Here is a 12,781-nt window from a genome sequence, read left to right as displayed (position 1 = left end):
TTGTAAAGCAGGGGTCATATGGCAGCCCCTGTCCCCTATAGTGATGAGCTTACTGCGTATGTGCGGGGTCAGCAGACCCAGCATGTGCTGTAAAACCTGCCAGCCCAAGGTCGGACACATCTGCAGTGTTCATACACCAGGTGACTGCTGAGAAGGCCCTTGGGTCTTCTGTAGGAGCCCGCTGTGGTAGAGGAGATGTGGCAGGAGGGAGACAAGGAGCAAGAAAAGGCTGGTGCTGCCTCGAGGACCATTGCACAGTCCCTTCGGGAGTGGACTGAGTCAGGCTGATGCAGGCATTTAATTATGCTGCCATTTAATTATCCCCAGAGCTGAATGCCCTGCTGTGGAAAAAAAGTATTTTGAGTTCTAACCTTGAATGTTAGCATTATAATCATAATCCTTTGGGATGCATGGCTTGCCCTCCCTCATAGCCAGGTCTTGCTCCCGTTCACCAAGTGAGTACAGTGCTCTCCTTCTGGCCAGAGACTGTGTGAGGCAGTTAGCCATCATGGGAACCTGCAGAAAGTGTTTTATTATCCTAAAAAAACCCCTTAATATAGGAAATACAGTAACAAACCTGGCAACAGTACTGACTTCTAGCTCTTAGCCCCATTTTCTTCCAAATAACTAGCCTTCAGATACTGGGGTTTTTTTATATACTGAAATCTTGGTATGTTGCTACTCCTCTAAATGGATCAAGATGCATCTCAAACAGTAATAAAGCAATAGTAAATTATAGATTATTTTAGTTTAAAAAAATTATCAAGATGGGATTGAAAGTTAGAGAAATTAAATGAAAGGAAAGAACAACACCATAAAGAAGCACAAGCACTTGACAAACGGCTATTAGACTTGAGAGATGCCCTTATTCTTGCTGCTCAGGGAATTGACTTATTTTTCCCACGAAGAACATTCACAATACCTTATTTAGTAATATTTCAAGAAGCTTTTTTAGCATCTGGCATTGAGTGTAGTTGTTGCAATGATCTGGCAGCATGCTACACTGTAAAGCTAACACGTTAGCATATTACAGAGATGAAAATAAATTGGAGAAGACTCATGAAATCTTCAATGCAAGGTGCAGTTCCTGTTATGTCCAGCTTCATGGATGATTCATGCTGTAATGCTATTCTGCTTTCTAGTCCTATGAGAACACAGGCACTTTTTCATTTTGGTTTTTTTTTTTTTTAAGGTGAAGGGGTCATCAACTTCAAGTACAGTGTACATTTTGCAATGCATCACTAAGTGGGGGTAGTGATGGGAATCAAGTGATACGGGCACTGCTGTGGTTTATAGGATTATGTAAGCTACAAGGACAGAACCCAACTTGGATCAGATGTGCAGTATTTTATGAATCATCTTTAATGGCATGAGTAGAATTGGATAGAGCCTAATAATAGACCTAGAACATTTTTCTATTTGAGTTTGCTACAAAAATTGCTATGCAACTGATTTTTAAGTGAAACAGTTTTCCTTAACAGTTTTTAAATACCATCCTGGATGGTGTTAACAAGGTCAATGCAAAGATTCAATAATTATTATCAACATTTCTTATAACAGGCTAAAATATTCTTTTCATAAAGGAGATGGATAAAATGAATTTGGTTCATGGCATAATTTTTGGGTGTTATAATTTTTTTTTCCTACAAAACTCTACATGAAATGTTTTCAAATACAATAATGCATTCTGGAGTTAAAAAGGCAAGACTAGAAAGTCTAAGCTGACAGCAAAATACTATGACAAATAAAATGAGAAGTGTAGAATACTTCACAAAGTTCACTAAAGACTTTGCAATTGCTTCCCATTTTTATGGCCAAGGTATAAAACGAATACAGCAGTAATCACAGAAGACCAAAAGAGAGTGTATAGAAGTAGGGAAGCAAGAAAATGCATTTTAAAATAATTTTCAGTAAATGCCATTGTTATTGAACTCTTAATCAGCATTCAGATAGGTTTTAACACACTGCGTATATTGTCCATGTCCACTGGGATGTGATGTACAATCAGTTGCCTCAACTATATTCTCATTGGCACTGGTGTAAATCCAGAGGAAATCATCAGACTATATCATGGTCATTTCCAGTTTTTCAAGGAGTAACCAAATAGAAATTGGTTCATGTTCCTTGATTCTCTCTTATGCTCCTTTACATTGATTCTCCTCTACACTCATAAATAAGTCAACAAAATCATCATGCCCACTGCATCTTCTCCACTTTTTAATAGGACAAAAAATAACACCACAGTGTTTTTCCAAGTGTACCTTCTTAGTAGACCACCTGTCAGTGTGAGCATTACAGAGTACTACCAGCCTCAAGGATCCTAGGAAAAATTAAACTGGTGGGTCTGGGGAGCAGAGGAAGCATAACTCTGAAATCTGAAGACATCTGCTTCCCAAAGGAATGCCTGGGGATGTGGGAAGTGACATGAAAGTATTTGATCATGGTCAGCCCTAAAGTAAGGAGTGAAAGAAAAAGATGTAAAATGAGAAGAAACTCTCATTGGAGGCCTCCAAGGGCCAGGAACTGGGGTAAATGAAGTGGCAGAAGCGGGAACTATTGTTCAGAATTACAAAAAACAAGTCCTATTCTGGCCAAGCCCCAGATGTCTGCCTCCAAGTTCTGCTGTCCAACTTGCACCTTGATGCGTTTTAGTGTGACAATGCATACGAAGACAGCAGCCTGGGGATAGCTAAACTCTCCTTCTCCCCACCAGTGAAACACTCAGGAATCTGATATACAAGTGGTTAATTTATCTTATGTCACAGTAAACACTAAGCCTTCTATGGAGTAGCCTCACCATTGCCCCGCTGTGCGAGGGGACACGCAGTGGTGCCCAGGAAGAGTGTGGTGGGTAAGCCACACAGGAGGGAAAGCACAGTCCAGATGTGAGTCAGACCCTACAGGAACAGCATGACTGAGAAGCTGCAGGCAGACATGGACCTTTTTGCCATGGATTTCATTACCATGGATCTGCTCCACTGTCAGCAACTGGTAATGGCAAAGCAAAGATGCTGTTAAAGCCCAGACCTGGTAGAAGAGCTTTGCATTCCTAAATGATTGAATCAAAAAGCAGAGCATAAGCCCCATAGACAACAAGCCTGGCACAAGGTTTATTTTTACTGTGTGAATTAAAGCACTGGAATGTCCTGAATTAATTCCAGAAGAGTTAACACTCTCACACCTTGCAGCCTGGCCAGGAACCCAGTGCTGTGGGTACAGGCTGTATCCTCATTTTCCTTATATTTCAGTTACCAAAACAGACATGTCTTTCTAACCTTTCTAACTCAGCATTCCTTTGGAGCCTTCTTCAATTATTGTTCCCATACCTCTTACTTCTCCTTCCCCTTCCTTCTCTATTCTTGTTCCTAGAAACTTTCCCTTCTCCACTGTGGCTGAGACCCACTGCCACCCAGCTTATGGCACTGACTGGGCCCCTAGCCTGCTGCAAGTGGGTCCATGTGAGCCCAGATGAACAATTTCTTCTTCCAGTCTTCATCACTTGGTTGTTCACTTGGGGAAGCATTGCCTTGCACTACCTTCAGAGACAGAGACACTGTTTTTGCTGCTCAGAGCAGAGCTAAGCAGCTGACAGACACATGAGAAGCCATTGTACTGACAAAAGGCAGCACTACTGGCAGCTTCCTGCTTAGAAGCTCCCTGGAAGAGTTCAGAGAAAGTGGAAAATGTTTGTAAAAACAAAACTTATTTACTATAATCTGCTTTTACTTATCTTCTAAAATATTTGTTCTTTAACCAAGACTCACTCTAACCAAGATCCCACTGCTGAGCAACCACAGTCACCTTTTCTCATGCAGCTTTTGAAACTTTTGCAAGATGGTAGGACAGACCATGTTGTATTTTATGATAGGTTTTCTTATGCTCCTTTCTGATGAAAAAACTAAGAGGCTACTACTGGAAAACTCCTTACGTTTTATGACTTTTCCAAGACCTGCTGTCACAGCGTTCATTTTTTTCCAGTCAACACCATTTTGGCAAGTGAACAGATTAAGACAAGTCCTGCTGCCCTGTAGACATCCACATTTCTTCTTTATCCCATATGTTTTCTTCAAAATGTTCCAGTTCTTTTTCTAAAATCGATTTTACAACTCCAGCCTAGTCAGGGACTTTTAACAACTTCTATTTGATGAGGCAAGATGGTTGAAGAAGGAAAGAAGTATTTGTTCAGGAACCAAGACAAAAACTGAAACAGCTGACTCAAGGGCACAGAGGAGCTTCCTGACAATGAAAAGCTTAAAAATGGGTACTCATTCTGCAGCTGTGCCATAAAACACTTCCTTTGTTCAGAGAAGCATTAAAGCGTCACAACCGTGAACTCATCATAACCTCAGTTTAAATTTTAAATGTATATTTTTTAAAGGAATAAACCACACAAGCATCTTCTTTAACCCCTCACTAACCATGGACACAGTTTGCCTCTCATAAGTAAGCAAGAATTAACAATTCTATAGTTTTTCTGAGAACCCATTACTCAGCAGTATAACCCCATCTCAGCCACCACCACAGATCTGTAGCAAGCAGGCAAATTTGTTCATTAGATTTATCCTATGTTTATTAACAGCCCGGCTCAGAAGAAGAGTCAGTGACAAAAACCATCTGGAATAAACATAATGGAAAACAAACAATGTAATATATTCCGTCACTCCAGCCTAATTGCACTGTTTGGTGCAAGTGCAAGTGACAATTTAGAAGCCAAACTCTTATTAAAGGGAAAAATGAGCTGTGCAGGGAAGCACAAATCAAAGTAACTAATCAACACAGGCAACACATTCAGGGATTTAAGAGCCAAGGTACAGCAGTCTTTTATTCCTCTTTGTTTTCAATTTGGGAAACCTGCTGTGATGTTGCAGTACATTATACATTATATATCTACTTATGCAACACTGGGGAGAAGCATGCCTCTGACTGTTGTCAGAGGTACCAGCTACATGTTGTCATTTTTCACCAGCTACAGCCTGTGATTTTTGTGTTTAAACAGTTCTTTTCCTATCACTTAAGCTGGGAGCAAGTCACACTGTTCGAGGCACCAGTTTTCTTTTAACATATAATAAAAACTTTTAGCATATAATAAAAAATTGGAATCAGGATAAAGTTAGAAAAGGTTTGAGTTAACTAAAAGCAATGACAATTTGATCTAAAACAAGTTCTTATTGAATGAATTGGTCCAGCAAGAGAAAAAGGAAATTCCCTTCCATGCAAGAATCTGAACAACATATGGCTGCTCTCCATGACCTGTTTCAGCTCCGAAGCTGGAACTGACTCATTAGATGCATCTGGAGTCCCCAGGGAAGCAAGAGAAAACCCTGGCAGCAATAAAGAAAAGATGGTAAAAGCCATCTGAAACAGAAATCAGCCAAACAACCTGTCTGCACTGGAGCATCATCTTCAAGAACAACATTAGGCACCTGCATGACAACTGAGCCCTCAAAGACATAACACTGCTATAATATGTAACACACTGTTAGTCCACGGAAAGTGCTCCCATGACCTGGAAAATACCAGCTGAGAGCAACAAGGAAAACATTTAAGACCTCATTACAGCAAGGGGCAACCATCTAGCATTACAGTGAAATCAGTATGAGTAAATATGCCCACAGCCTTGACTCCAGAAGTGTGGGTCATAACTTCCATAAATGTAGCAAGATATGATTTATAAAATCCTGCTCGGAACAATTCTGTCATTGATGAGATGCTGAAGAAGTTTAATTTCAGTCTTTTTGTGAGAAAAAAAAGAAAGTGAGGACGGGCTTCACTGAGGAGAAAAGATGTCAAAAGGCCCATATGCTGCTTTATCTGCCACAAGGAGGAAGACCACAGTCATCACCATCGCATGTGCAGAGGTGCCTCTCTGGACTTTCACATCCTTCCCTTGCCTGCAAGGAGCCAGAATCCTTCCACATTTTGGAAATGGCCCTGTAGCTCAAAGAGAGATTGTCTTGGAAACAGCATTTATCAATGAGAAGGCATTTCATATTTCTCCCTGAACTGATATTTTTCTGGAACAGGGTCTAGTGCTCTGTTTCAGGGTCCAGCAGGCCCTGAAACATAGCTTGTTCTCAACCATAAGGTAGCTGTATTCTGAATAAGAAGGCTGATAATGTGCAAACTTTTGCCATAGCTCATGTCTATGAAAAAAAATCCATGTTTTAGTTTCTGCATGTGCTGTTTTCAGAAAGAAATGTTGACATTTGAAGAGGTGGTATCTTAGATATTTCCACAGCGGGGTGTTTCTTTATTTAAGTGCAAAGTCAGAGAAATATACCCCTGAGAATTCTAAAATTTCAGTACTTCAGAAAAGTAAAAAAAAATATTGCCAGCTAGATGTACATCCATCTCTCCACAGCATCATTTCATCATCTTATTAGCATGCAAATCAAGATGACATAGCTGTTGCTGACTAATTTAAAATATTATATTTACAGCATAAATGCACTCTTGGGAAGGCCTTTGGCAACACCTTCCAGGCATTTCTGCATGCTGTTGACCTGAAACTGTAATTTTTTTCAACTAGGAAGATAATTGTGAGGATGACTTTTCTCCTCAGGTGCTGAGTTCATGTCTATTCTTAAAAAATACTGCATTTGAGTCACCTGTCAAACCCCACAAGTGTTCAGTTAATTTATGTCTCTCATCTTCTAGCTACTATCATTTAAGCAGAAATTCCCAAAAGTTGTAGTTGTTTTTTTTTTTTTCTCATTTCCACTTAAGTTACAGGAATTTAACTAATGTTCAAAAGTGGGTATAAATAAAAGAAGGATGACTCCACATATGTAGATTTAAAAATTCGAGGATTATTCTGCCCACCTGGGATGCTCAGAAATTCATTTTGTTGCTCTCTTGAACCCTGAAGAATTTTTGTAATCCTCCAGGATTCCCTTTTTCCTCTGAGGGAGGCGATTCAGAGGACAAGCTGAGATTCAGAGGACATGCTGATGACCGTGCACTCCATCATGCACTGAGGCAGTGATCTGGGCATGCTGGCAGTGCCCTTGCTGCAGCCATGTGAAACTGAACCTGGCTCCTGATTGTCACCAAAAAAAACCCAAACAGAATGTAATTGCAGATTTCAGGAAATAACCCGAAAGCCACAGAGGGAACCTTATAAATACAACTGTATCAATTCTCCCTGGAATATGAATTCTGGCAGATTTCCCACCCCTTCCCCCTTTCTCCTTCACTATTTTTCCCCAGCTACATTTAAGATATCAAGTTTATAAGTTGCTTCCCTGAAGTTCAGAAATGGGCAGTCACTCAAAAAAAATTGCATGAACAAACATTAGTTGACAACAAAGGATGATGGTATTTGTTCCTGCAGATTCACAGCAAAAAGTCCATGTTCCCATTGCAACCCTCCATTGCAGCAGCTTGCTTAGAGCAGCTTCCAGACTTGGAAGCAGCTTCCAGCTTTCCATCTGCAGACTGGAATGTCACTGCACTGCTTCCTTCCCTTCCAAGAGCTTTTCCACTGCAAGGCAGCACAGTTCTGGTAACTCCTCTCAGCTCTCCACGCTGATCATCTGGGGAAATTTTGCTACTTATGGTCTTCCATGGTCAGTTTTGCTGATTATCTGCTACAACACCTAGACTGAGAGCTTTTCTAGCAGGTTTGTTTTTTTTCACCTCTGAACCTATGGGAAAGCTGCAGGCACACAGCACCATGGAAAGGATTAAAAGCTGTTTCTTTCCTTTACAAAAAACCTGTGTATCTATGGGTGGCCATGGATGGACACATATTTCCAGAATTCAGGAAAACTACCTTCAGTTTACTGCATTTTCACAGACTTTTAGTAGGATCTCAGTTCTACAGGCATTGAGTCATGCCTCAGTCCTCAGGTCTATAAGTCTGAGAGGTGGCTGGCAAAATAAATATATATGTGCTGAAGTGTTGTACCAGACAGTAAGGGGTGGTAGGGCTTCACAGAGAGAAAAAGGGCTTGAGATAGACACCAGAGAGGTCTAAGTCTATCACACATCAGATTGCAACCTCTTCATATTGCAAGGGTTTATTTGGGAGAGCCACTCTCTGAGTTAGGCTGCTGTCAAGTAGCAAAATACTGCCTCTGGTTTTTGAAGTATTTGAACATTTCCAATCCTAAATTAATTAGAATTGTCACAAAGAAAGACAGTCCATCAATCAGAAGCTTTCACAACTCCTTCTCATTTGTATGTAGATTCCTAAACCTGAAAACCTGATATTTTCAAATAATATACTAAAATAGAACACCTCAGTAATTTTCTTTTTCTTTTTCTTTTTCTTTTTCTTTTTCTTTTTCTTTTTCTTTTTCTTTTTCTTTTTCTTTTTCTTTTTCTTTTTCTTTTTCTTTTTCTTTTTCTTTTTCTTTTTCTTTTTCTTTTCTTTCTTTTTCTTTTTCTTTTTCTTTTTCTTTTTCTTTTTCTTTTTCTTCTTTTTCTTTTTCTTTTTCTTTTTCTTTTTCTTTTTCTTTTTCTTTTTCTTTTTCTTTTTCCTCTATAATATTGGATAGAAAAGAGATTTTAAAACTTTCAAAGTGGAACTGGAGGAAATGTTCTCTTTTGTCAAGCTACTGGATTTGTCAGTCTACTGTTGTTTTGGGTAATGACCTGTCCCAGAAAATGTCTGTGTGTAAAAACCACCAGGAAATGCATAGCATTAGGCAGTAATTAAGTACAAGGCAGTAATTAAAGCATCCCTTAGCTTTGGGCATCAGATTTCAAAGGTAAAAAGCCTTCGTGCTTTGATTACATGTGGGTGACTTCATTTGTACCTGCAGAGATGGGTACTGCCACTGAAATTCAAACATGTGGACACTTGGGTTCACCAGCTGTGCTGGGGCATTCTGTCCCCATCAGGCCCCTTCTCCATCCCATCCTTCTCTACCACAAAGGCTGAACAGCAGCCATGGAGCTGTAGAGAGGCTGATTTGAGGAAAACCTGTATTCTGGAAGAGCCTGGCATTAGGACATTCTGTATCCTGAAGAAGGGAGAAAGGAAAAGGTTTCAAGAAGAATTGGAGAAAGATGGAAAAAAGAGAGGGAAAGAGCATGTCCTGCATCACCACTGAGATCTTCCAGCACCCCCTCAGCACCAGGAGCCTTCTACAATCCCATTCCTTCTCAAAGAGGGAGGCAAAAGCTCCAAAGCTTGGCTGAAATGAGGCATTTCTCTTTATCCAAGTCAGGCTGGTGCAGTAGGTATAAGCACTGATAACATCTCTTATGTCAATATAATTAATAAAGCCTTTGACAATATGTGCAATAATCCATTCTTAAGATCAATTAAGTAAAGTTTAAACAGTTTGCATGTCACACATTTTTTTAGGTGATTTCTTTAAAAAACAAACTCTTCAGGACTGAAAATCAAGCAGAGAGATAAAAGAACATTTTAGAACAGTAAATTAAAATCCAATAGCAAACCATTTGGATGAAATCTGTTTGTATGATTTCTTTTCTTTGAAAGAAAATGAATTATTTTCTTATTTCAGATCTCTTCCTTCTATTTGTGTTCCCAAATTTATTCCTGATTTAAGATCTTATGTTCTTAGATTCTCCACTTATCAAATTTCATAGCTATATCTCCTGAAAATGAAAGTTTAGAGTAAGAAAGGTCAAAAGATTTTGTTCAGTTGTTTCCATAGGCACTGCATTATTTCCTCTGGGAAGCTGAGCAAGAGGAAGCTTTCAGCCTGCTCACAGGATACATCAGACTGAAAATGCAATTCACAACCGAGGCAGCTCCTTTGGCTCTTTTTGTTGCTTGTTCTCTTTGAGCTCACATCAGCAGAGCATTTCAGTTTGTTTCAAGTTTGAAAACACAAGCTGAATAATTAGATGAAAATATCTCATAACAAATAATCCTGAAAAATATGTCATTTATTGTTTTGTGAGCTAGGAAGCGACATCAAGCATCCAGACATGGATACTTTTCATTTAGTGCATCAGTTCTGCGTAGTAACACAGAGTGCATTCCTCGCCATAAAATATACACAAAGTATTTAAAGATGTTCAAATTCAAAGTCAGAACCATCTGCTTATCACTGACATCTGTTGCTTCAAAGCAAAGGACTATATGAAAGATTCAGAAAGCTTTAGAACTCAAAAGATGCATTTGCTAAGAGAACACATGAATATACATAAATTCAAAAACTATAATATAAACTGCTGTTTTCTCCCTGGAGTGTGGTTGCACCAGCTAGGTATAAGAGAGTTTGTATTGCAAAGAAAACAGCTCTACCCATCTCTGTGCTGAAAATTAAACTTTTCCTCATTCTCCAAACACTCTTGAAAAGCAACATCTTCTTCTTCCATCATCGGAGGTTTGACTTTCACGCCAGCCCCATTCACCTCTGACTTGCTCCTGCCAGTGCACCTTCAGGCTGTGATCCTAATAACCCTGAAAACTTCTTTCTGCAGAGCCTTTCCCTGTCCTTGCTCAGGGAGGTGACTTCCCAGGGTTCCTGGAAGCAGCAAACTGCATCTCCCAGCCCAGCAGGTCTATTCATTTCCTTGCTGTTTTGGCACCCAGGTCTGACTGCCTGGCTGACAGCAAAGGAGGGCCTTCCCATGGCCTTCAAAGAATTGTGGGCATCTCCCTTAATGGACATTACCCCTCTCCCCATGCAGATCCTGCACTGCCATGGAAATGAAGGGCAAGAGGAGGGCTGGGAGATGTGGTAGAGGTATTTATTTAGGGCAGCATCCGTGTTCCTCTGAGCACCTGATGTAAGAGGTGATTGCAGTGGCATATCTGCAATAAATCAAGTTGGGTTGGGTACCTGTGGGTATGTGACAGGGTTAAAGGGTTGGAGGGAAGGGTTTGCACTGTGAGGTTTGGAGGGCAGGGTTTGCTCCTCTCAGACATGTGGGCCTGGAGAAAAAGGGCCTGTTAAAAGTTATTGGGAACTGGGGAAAAGTGTGAGCCAAATAGAACATGCAAAGTCATGGGGATCAGATGCTTTTTGGATAAGGAATGCAAGGGAGCTAGAGATTCTCTGAACAGGAAGACACTAAGAATTCTGAGTGCATGAAATTTCTGTCTCAGGGTACTACCACCTGTACATAGTCAGTGAATCTCACATAGCTTCCATTTATTTATCCCCATGTCTACATTTTGGCAGCAATCAAAATGGCAGGGAGGACTTCACAGACAAGAAGAGAAATTTGGCGTTTTAACAGCTCTCTGCTAGGCCTATTGGTGCCAAAAGTACATGAACTACATAGAAACCAAGGAAATATTTAATGACTTTAAGTTACATTGTGAAGCTCAGAGAAAGGTGATCCATCCCCTGCCATAAGCTTCAGATAACCACAGAGAAAGTGGCACATTTAAATACAAGCATTAACATAATGTTACATTTTATAAGGCAATCAAAATATTTCTTCTGTTATTTAATATTCCTCTTAGTCACATAATCTGTGACTCCTTGAACCTCATTATAAAGAACATAAAATTTCACAAGACCACAAGTTCAACATGAGGGTTACACACCACTTTTGGGTTCACCGACAACACTTTATAAACTACTTTTATGCTCTTTGTTTTCACAGCCTTTTCGTTTCCCTGCCAGATTCTCATTGTCCTTGAAATAAAAGAAATCAGAGAAATCAGAAAAGTCTCTGTGCTGATCACAAACAGAGAACAGAAATTATTCAGAAACAGAATGAAAAAGCTATCAGAAAAGCAAACAGAGCCTGCCTGAGGCACTACAGATTCTGATCTTTACAAGACTCAGAAGCAAAACAAGGTAAGATATTTAATTATTGTGCTGACATACATGCATTATTCAAAGATACAGCAGGATAGCAACATTACTAGTATTAGGAAATTCATCTAAAATTTATATTATCTCAGTGTTTTTATGAGGCAGGAGAATATACAAAATTTGTTTCAGCAAAATAAAGCCCTTTACTTACATGGCTTGCAAAAGTTTGCAGCAGCTGGAGCCTCTGGCTTGCACTTTGTGCAAATATTGTCCCTTGCTGAAAGCCTCCTAACTCTGACACTGGAGACAGCACATAGCTCACGAGTGCTTTGGATTGATAAATCCTTTAAAAATGCTCTCAGATGTTTCTTTATCTGTGGTGCACACTGACAGTAGACTGCAAAGCAGAAAGCCTGTCTGGTGCTACGACGAAAGAGTTCCCTCTCTGCTGAATCCAAAGAAAAGGAGTCCTTGACCTCAACAACTAGAATAAATCTCCTGTATCTGCTGGCTCTTTTCTGAATGCATACTTGAGCAGTAACATAAGAGCGAGCGGCGGGAGCGCAGGAGCTGTGGCATGTGTGCTCTGTGCCGGGAGGGCACGGGAGCAGTGCTGCTAGCACAGGCACAGCAAAACCAAAACACAGTGCTTGCTTCTGGCTTTTAATTTGTTCACATATTTTAAAAATAAAACAAAGATGACAGGCTTCTCTATTTGAGTTCGTGGGTCCCAAGCGCCAGCACTCTCAAGCTCTGTCCCCTCGGCTGAGGTTCCTTGTGTTCCAGATGAGGTTGCTGCTGGATTTCTATTTCAAACCTCGATTTTCTGAGAATCTCTCTGTATCCCAGCCAGGAAATGTAACCCATACTGAAGTTTAGCATTTTGGATATCATAAATGCAATGAATTACCTGAAAGCAAAATGAGTGTTTTTCAGACTTTTTTTCTCCTTCAAAAGAAAGATCTGTTTACTACATTTTTCCTCTCTTTCTTCCCTTTTCTCTACTTAAACTTATTAAATTTCATAAAAACAAGCATTGCTTTTGCAACAAGTCCTTGGTAGAACAACTAGTAAGACAAAGAAGA

At 40.0% G+C, this 12,781-nt stretch overlaps 1 protein-coding gene across 3 annotated transcripts in view; it reads right to left on the bottom strand.

Moving 5' to 3' along the window:
* The window catches only part of C1QTNF7 (C1q and TNF related 7), a 50,137-nt gene that overhangs the window by 23,130 nt on the left and 14,226 nt on the right, over nt 1-12,781 (bottom strand). Inside the window, exon 1 of one of the 3 annotated variants that reach the window (XM_068188741.1) lies at nt 11,908-12,315. The exons of 1 other annotated variant lie outside the window; for it this stretch is intronic. The gene's annotated coding sequence lies outside the window, so the exon portion shown is untranslated. Of the gene's footprint in view, nt 1-10,228; nt 10,303-11,907; nt 12,316-12,781 lie in introns of those variants that run through there. One more of the 3 variants, XM_068188743.1, reaches the window with a different exon arrangement.

This window comes from Anomalospiza imberbis, chromosome 4, assembly GCF_031753505.1.
Source record: "Anomalospiza imberbis isolate Cuckoo-Finch-1a 21T00152 chromosome 4, ASM3175350v1, whole genome shotgun sequence".
Taxonomy (NCBI): Eukaryota; Metazoa; Chordata; class Aves; order Passeriformes; family Viduidae; genus Anomalospiza; species Anomalospiza imberbis.
This window is presented reverse-complemented; position numbering and strand designations above follow the sequence as displayed.